We start from the raw sequence: 8,323 nt of genomic DNA, 5'->3' as shown, positions 1-8,323 counted from the left end.
TCTCACCCCTAGGATAGGACCCTCATCCCTCTATCCCTCTTCCCTGAAGGTCTTGGCAGCCGGTGACCGGTCAATGACTGAAAATCATGAAGAAAGGGGACGGATCCTCTGTTTTTCAAAAAAAAAAAACTTCACCGACTGAACCTTGCTGTCGGTCGGCCTTGCTCCGTTGCCGTCGACCAGACACCACCCACCTCGTCGGAGCCCGGGTCACTGGGGGGGCAACCTCATTGGTCTTCCCCTGTTTCGGCCCAAGAGAGGGCCGTGGGAAGAAGGAAAAGAAAAAAAGAAAAAGAAGAAGGAAAAGAAAAAAAAGAAAAGAAAAGAAAAGAAAAAGAAAAAGAGAAAGAGAAAAAGAAAAATAGAAAGAAAAAGAAAGAAAAAATTTTCTCTCTCCCCTCTCCCTCCTTTCTCTCTCTTTCCTCTCTCCTCTCTCTCTACATTCTCTCTATATTTTCTCTCTCTATTTTCTCTCTCTATTTTCTCTCTCTAGATCTTTCTCTCTCTTTATGGATTTTATCTCTCTAGTGTCTTTCTCTCTCTGATTTCATCACGGATCTTAGAATAAATTGATATGAAAATATGATAATCTGAGATTGCTCCGAAATTCATGCAGTAGATTAGATCCCGATCTGATCTTTATTCGAAATTGATAACATCAATCATGGTTAATCCATATTGAGTCATCCTGATATGATCTTTGATGATCTCGATCATGATTGCCTCGTCTGAAAGATACAAAATTTTCTCCCTCTATTTTCTCTCTTCACTTTCTCTCTCCACTTTCTCTCTCTAGAATTTTCTCTCTCTTCATGGATTTTCTCTCTCTAAAAGTCTTATGGATCAATGGAGGATCCAGATACTTAGATAAATCCTAATTTTGATTAATCCTGAGAGAGGTCCTAGATTTGTGTTATTAGGATTGATTATCGGATAATTTTCTCCATATATGATTTTTATATTTGATTAGGGTTATGAAGAGATGATTATCTGTATATGATATCGAGTGGAATATTTTGTTAAAGAAATTCATAAATCAAAGAAGAACATTGATTTCTGTGCTTGGATCAGTCACCGGTAAAGGTAAGAATCTCTGTACATGATCATCATTATATATGTTATTTTATCGTTGGTTTTATCTCATTGATTTTGCATCGTTGGATTTGAGATCGATGAATTTGTTATATCTGAGACACTGTTATTTATTTATGTGATTTTGAGTATGAGTATGTTATATCAATACATATGTATCAGCGATTGATGGCATGATTATATGGGTATGACATATTTATTACACTGCAAAATTTGAATTGATTAATGAAGTCAAATATTATGATTTTATGAAAATAAAAAGAAAGAAAAATATGATTTGGACTGGCCTTGTCATGTGGAATAGCCTGCCAGGAGCTTATGCCTGGGACAGCCCCCACAAGCTTATGTGTGGAAGAATCTGATCCGAGAAAGATTATGAATGATTTGATCTGAGAAAGATCATGGCCACTTTGATCCGAGAAAGATCATGAATATTTCGATCCGAGAAAGATCACAGAAATCGATCCTAATAAAAGATCGTCGCATGATCCTGGTAGTCCAAAGCTAAAGCCAAAAAGAAAAGGATTAAAGACGATGTGATAATAGAAAAAAATAGAAAGATAAGACATGAAACAATCGTTGAATAAAATTGTTTCACTTATTAACATATGATAATGCATCTCTTTTGATAAAACAGATAATCTATAAATGTTTGCAGTATTCTGGATAGTGAACATCGACTTTTATGTGTTATTGCTTATCTTTATTTTCAGATTATATTATTATATTGGTATGATATGAGAATTCTTATTGGGCTGTAAAGCTCATACCCCTTCATCTTTTTTTTCTTCTCAGAGTTACAAGATGTCCATGGTTGGCTATGGTATAGATTTGTGAGTGAGCGGATGCATAGATAGAGTACCATTGATATCTGATCAGAGGATTGAAGGAATATTAATTATAATTATGCAAGTTTTATGAATTATTATTGAAATTAAATATTATAGTTGATAAGGTTGTAATGATTTAATTTAACCTTGCATATTCTTTAGGGCTTGCTCTAAGGAGTGTGCGGTCATCACGTATCCGATCCGGATGTTGGGTTCGAGGTGTGACAGTTACGGACCGTGCCAGGCACGATCTGTTTATTGCTGTAATAGGCCAAGCACGACCCGTAATGGCTAAATTCTTTTTTTTTTATTTTTTTTGGTTATAATGGCTATCTTAGCTGTGCACATGATATCTTAACTGTATCAATATCTACAATAACATCGAAATCTACTTTTAGTACAGATCAACGAGTTTTGGACGAAAAGAGGAGCAGGATGACCGACGAAATACTTGAGATACTGCTCTGCTTTAAAGATTGGTTGGATGCCGAGATGAAACTTTCAGATAAAGGTGGACATAATACAACATCCAATGACAACGATGACATAAACACTACCGACGATGCATGAAGATCAGTAAGATTTTTAATTATCAATTTCTCATATTTGTATCTTTTTAGTTTTATCTTTTAATTATTGAGGTGAGTCACCTCAATTTCTTCTTTCTTCCTCATTGTATTTGGAGGTCAGGCCTAACCCCCTCCCTCCATTATACCATTTTGATTGATATTAATAAATTGGTAGGGATTCACACCAAACCCTTCACCATTACAAGGTAGTTTTTTATTTTTACAAAAAAAATTTACATCTATTTTTACAAAAAAAATCCAAAAAGATCCCCACACGGGTCATGCCTAGATCGGGCCGGGCCGGGCCTAGTTGGACTGTGCCAGCCTAGGCCCTTATGGGCCGTGCCAAGCCTGGGCCATGGGCCGCAAACCCCCAGCCCAACCCGGCTCCTTCTAATAGGCCATGCTAAACATGGCCCATTTCGTGTCGGGCCGGGCCAGGCCATGGGCGGCCCGAGCCATTGCCCATGTATAATCATTGTTTGACCACCCAGGTCGCTAATCCCATCACTCCTTCCACCAAACTATTACGACGACAATTTTACCTAAATAAGTAAATAATATTTATTTAAAAAAAATTATGCAAATAATGCTCTTTTTAAAATATTTATCGAAGTACTGTCCAAAACAAAATCGTCCTATGGAAGGGTCGCCCTATAGAAGGATGACTTTAGGTGCTGACTCACCATAATCCATGCCATGTGAAAGGAGAAGTCAGCAACTAGAGACCTATCCTATGGAAAGGCGACTCATAAAATTGCCCTACCAAAAGATGACTTAACTTAAAATTAAAATACCTCACTAATCCTCCTGACTAAATCCCTCCCTCCCCTCTCTCCATCATTTAAGAAATAAAAAACCTAAACCCCACTCTCCTTTCTCTCCCAAAGTCATCCCTCCCTCTCCTCTCTCCCTCACTAATTCTCGATCCCCGCTGCCCCTCCCTGCACGCCCCCCAACCTCCCTTTCAGTCCCCGGCATGAGAACCACCCTCCCTCTCCCACTCCGTCCCTAGCACGAGAACCCTCACCCCTCTCTCTCTCCCTTTCAGTCCCTGGTGGCCCTCCCTCCTCCTCTCGGCCCGCACCCCCTCCCTCCTCCTCCTTGATGTACCGCCGCCCCTCCCTTCTCCTCTCGATGGTCCCCGGCACCTCCCGCCCCCTTTCCCTCATCTCGACGGTCCCCGCATGATTGCCAATATCATTAGAAGATCAATTAGGGTAGAGACTCATGCATGAGTGGATTGCACCTAGACTCATACCGCACTCATCTATAAAGATGATATGGAAAGAGGTGTCCACAATCGAGGAGGATTCGAAATGATATGGATGCAATGAAGAGCTAAAATATGGTTCGTTGTAGATTATGCAAGCAGATGGGGAACAACCAATGCAGATGCCCCCAACGGTGCTGGTTTATCTTTTTTCTTCCTGTAATATGTAGATTATCTTTATGTATCGCTTGTGTTCTTTTTAAATTATTTTGGTTATGTAATCATGTCGTGTAAACGCTTGAAGAAATTTATGAAATGATCATTTTGTTAATGTTGGGTATTTATCATCTTTAATATTTTTTACCATCTTTGATGTTTCTTACTATCTTTATCGTATGCTCATCTTTACATTTTGTGCCTCTGACATGGCTGGTTCAGACTCCGATGTGCATCCGGGGCCGACTGACCCTATTGCGCTGTATCTCCAAACCCGACACCGTAGTGACTCTATTTATTCTAGGGAGGACATGAGGCCTTATGCTGCAGACACAGAGGCTCCACCACGATGCGTGTCTGGCAGCCATATGAGAAGATTGTAGAGTATCTTCATATGGCTGATTTCTATGAAACTTTTATAGTTTGCGACATGCAGCTTGATTGGGCCCTCATCACAGCCATGGTAGAGCGATGGTGTCAGAAGACTCACAATTTCTACCTCCGCATCTGGAAGGTGATGATCACATTGCAGGACGTTGCTGTTCTCCTTGGATTATGGGTGCATGGGCCTGCCATCGTCGGTACTGCATAGATCATCTGGTCGGACCTCTACGAGGAGTTGTTTGGGATTACACCACCAGAGGCGATATTATCAGAGTCTTCACTGAGATTTCACTGGCTTCGTGACACATTCCACCATTTATCGGATGATGCAGATGACGAGACTGTGTAGAGGCATGCTTGAGCATTCATTCTATGCCTTATCAGTGGCCATTTGTTCACCGATAAGTTCGATTCCCATATGTAGTTATATTTACCCTTGCTACATGATCTCTACACATGTGGGTAGATGAGTTAGGGCAGTGCAACTTTAGCCTTCTTGTATCGCGAGCTCTGCAAGGCCACCAAGCCATATGCACGTGAGATAGTTAGGCCATTAGTGTTGCTGCAGCTTTGGATATGGGAGTATTTACATGTTAGATGGCCAGATAGGGTGCTCGCTAGGGTAAGAACCCACCAACCAGCACCATGAAATAATGCCTAGGCCATGGCCCATTAGATGAGGATGACGCTAGTGTTGAGGGTCCATTTGGCGAGATGTAGCACGACCAGACTGATCCACTTGGATGTAGGTATATAACCAATAGCACTAATGTTTTATAATGAATGATTAAACACTTTCATAAAATAACATATTGACTTTATTTTGGATAGATGGAGGACTCGACTAACTGGTGCATACAATCTGGTGCTACACACAGTCATATACTATAGGGATCAGCTTGATCAGCAGTGCGATGATCATATGGTGTGGGTGCCTTACACACTGAAGATACTAGCTATATTGCTTGAGGTATGTCGATTAGATCAGCATGTATGGAGGATACACGCATCTCTCATTTGCTTCGACATCATGGCTACTGTCTGGAGTGCATGATGCGATAATTTGACATACATCAGGACATCTCCCCATCATGCGGCACTTGAGACAGCCTCCACAATGTAGATCGACGAGGGCGGCATCACCATGATTGGGTTCGAGAGCATTGGGAGCATATTGATGCATGGGAGTAGCAGGAGGATTGGATTGTGGCCGACCACCTATGCTCCCCATGATGGATGCAAGGATCAAGCACTTGTCGATATCATGGATGGCCTTGCCGATACTATGTGACTCATCTCTGAGAATAGACGATGTCATACTGTGCTGTCGATGGATGATCTGAATACCTCATCATATGTCCAGCACACCTCATATCCTGACTTCTCGGATTTTGACCTCCCCATAGTGATGCATCTGTCACAAAGGATTAGTGAGCCGAGAGATATGTCGCACCAACCTGATAAGTAGCACGTCGATCATGTGCATGAGAGGATCAGAGGCAGGGGTAGACTGAGGGTTTCCTAAGGCAGATATCAGGCACCTTCCTCTCCATCAGTCGATGCCGTGTCTGAGCCATCATTTAGATAGCCAGAGGTGACATGCATCTACGAAAGACATATGCGGAGGAGGCCTCAGTACCTTAGTATATACGCCTCTCGATAGTTATATTAGTTGCACATTTTTTTTTGCAAATAAATTTTGTAATAATCAATTATTGATTTACATTAATTTGAAATTAATATTACAATTTTTTTCAATTTGAATGTACATGCTATAATTTTTGTTGTTTGTACAAAAAAATTATTGTCGATCTTGATACAGGTTATATGGTTGAAGTTTGGGATTATCTCACAATTTTTGTCGTTAGCATGATTTTTGTTCTATTTATTATCTTTCAAGAACTCGAATTCAACACAATCTTATATGGGAAGAATAGGTCAAGGAAAGATCCAAAGCAAGAAATTTTCATGGAGAAGTTTGGGCACTTAGCCAATGAGATATAGATACTCCAATGTGAAAAACATAACCTCTTCCTTTAGTCACAAAATAGGTTAAGGCATATTGTAATGTATAAAAGGAAGCTTGATAATGGCCATCTAGTGGCAGTAAAGATCTTGAATAGTTCTAAAGAAAATAGTAAGGAATTCTTCATCGAGGTTATCACCATTTGTTGCACTTACCATGTCAATATTGTGAGCTTACTAGGCTTTTGTTTGAAAATGTTTACACAAATTCATATATATGAAATCATGGTCAGTGGATCATTTGAAAAATTCATTTACATGGAGTAAAAAATAATACCAAATGGATAATGAGCACCTAAGTTGTCAGTTGGTAGGGCGACTTTATGAGTCACCCTATGGTAGGGCAGCTTTATGAGTCGTCCTTCCATAGGGCGGGTCTCTAGTTGCTGACTCCTCTTTCCACATGGCGTGAATTGTGGTGAGTCAGCACCTAAAGTCGTCCTTCCATAGAACGACTTTAGTTTGGACAGTACTCCGATAAATATTTTGAAAAAAATATTATTTTCATAATTTTTTTAAATAAATATTATTTAGATAAAATTGCCCTACTACTACATCGTGGCCTTTGCCATGCTGCCCCTATCATTACTAACACCATCACATTGTTTGTGCTAGCAATATTTTGTTCACATTTCTCGGAGTTTATAGTGTAATATCAGCAAGAAGATTGATGAATGCAAAAATATTAGGAAGGGAAAACAAAGAAACTAAGTTTAACATTAAACAAGAAATCAATAACTCATGTATATAGAGAAGTCAACAGTACATTGAATCGGATGGCATCTTCTGTGACTAATCATATAGAATCAATACTATAGAATTCTAGGACACATCTTCCCGTTTCATTGTTAGATGTTTTGTTTGCTGATTCCCACGGATATTTTTATACTCGTTTCATTTAGTTGATCCAATTTATCCCAAAAAAAAAAAAGAACAAAACAAAAACAAGAAACCAATAGGAATGGCAAGCAGCAAAGGTCTTCAGTCCACTACTTATGTTCGAGCATTCACCTCCATCTTGCTTAGCAAGACCTCATAAGTCCAGAGAGAGAGAACGGGGGGAGAGGAATTCGACAAACTGACAGATTAATGGAAACAAGAGCTAGCATGGCATACATATTCAAGCTTGAACGGAGAATATTGTAGTTATATATAACTTAACAGTTGTATTCAAACACAGCCCTTTGTCTTAAGTTGATCATTTATCAAACCATGTGATGCCACAGTCCCCTACTTATGACTTTGGTATGTCCAATGCCTTCCAGACCGCCAGAGAAGCATCAACAATATTGTGAGGACAAGGTGGTTGGAAGTCGTGGTCAGCATCACAACCATTAACAGAATCACACTCACCGACCGCTTTGGCTAGGACAGACTTCCCGTTAGCATTGATTCTAATGTTTTCCAGGCAACGGCTTCCTCCATTGTACCAACCAATAGATAGTGCTACCACCATTTCATCATCACTATGGTACCTATTGTCACACTCAGATGGGCCTCCATCATTACCACCCTTGGCAAAACTATTGATGGTCATGGTTACATGTGCATTGGAGGGGAGCAATGGTATTGAGTGTACTTCTTCCCAGCCTCACAACAGTCAGAGTTGTTCTCATGTTGCAATGGCCAGTCTGGCCTTGCAAATATCCATTAGCATAGCATGCTCCGATTAATCGGCGCGGGGTTGCGAGACAAAGGTCTAAGAGTACTAGCATTACTAGCACTATGGCAATTGCTTAGCTTGGAATACTTGATTTTGCTTTGGTATGATCCTGAATGTGCATGTACTTATTTACTTGAAAAATAGAATTGGTATGTATTTATAGTTTGGTTATATGTTGGAGTTTTCATAAGGAATGAGAGCGTGCGTTTGCCATTAGCCGTTCGGAGCCGCAACCACACGGCCATTCATCCTGATTGTCCCTATTATAGTTAGGGGTGAGCATAGTCCGATTTAGACCGATTTCACGCTCAAATCTAAGTCAAATCAATTC

General features: G+C 40.1%; 1 pseudogene; it reads right to left on the bottom strand.

Annotated features, from left to right (window-relative positions):
• Positions 1-7,527: 7,527 nt before the first annotated feature.
• On the bottom strand, positions 7,528-8,044 carry LOC140852391 (putative ripening-related protein 4; annotated as a pseudogene).
• Between the last annotated feature and the right edge of the window lie 279 nt (positions 8,045-8,323).

Source organism: Elaeis guineensis, chromosome 11 (assembly GCF_000442705.2).
Source record: "Elaeis guineensis isolate ETL-2024a chromosome 11, EG11, whole genome shotgun sequence".
NCBI classification, from domain to species: domain Eukaryota; kingdom Viridiplantae; phylum Streptophyta; class Magnoliopsida; order Arecales; family Arecaceae; genus Elaeis; species Elaeis guineensis.
The sequence above is the reverse complement of the archived record's forward strand: the minus strand, read 5'-3'. Positions and strand labels throughout refer to the sequence as shown.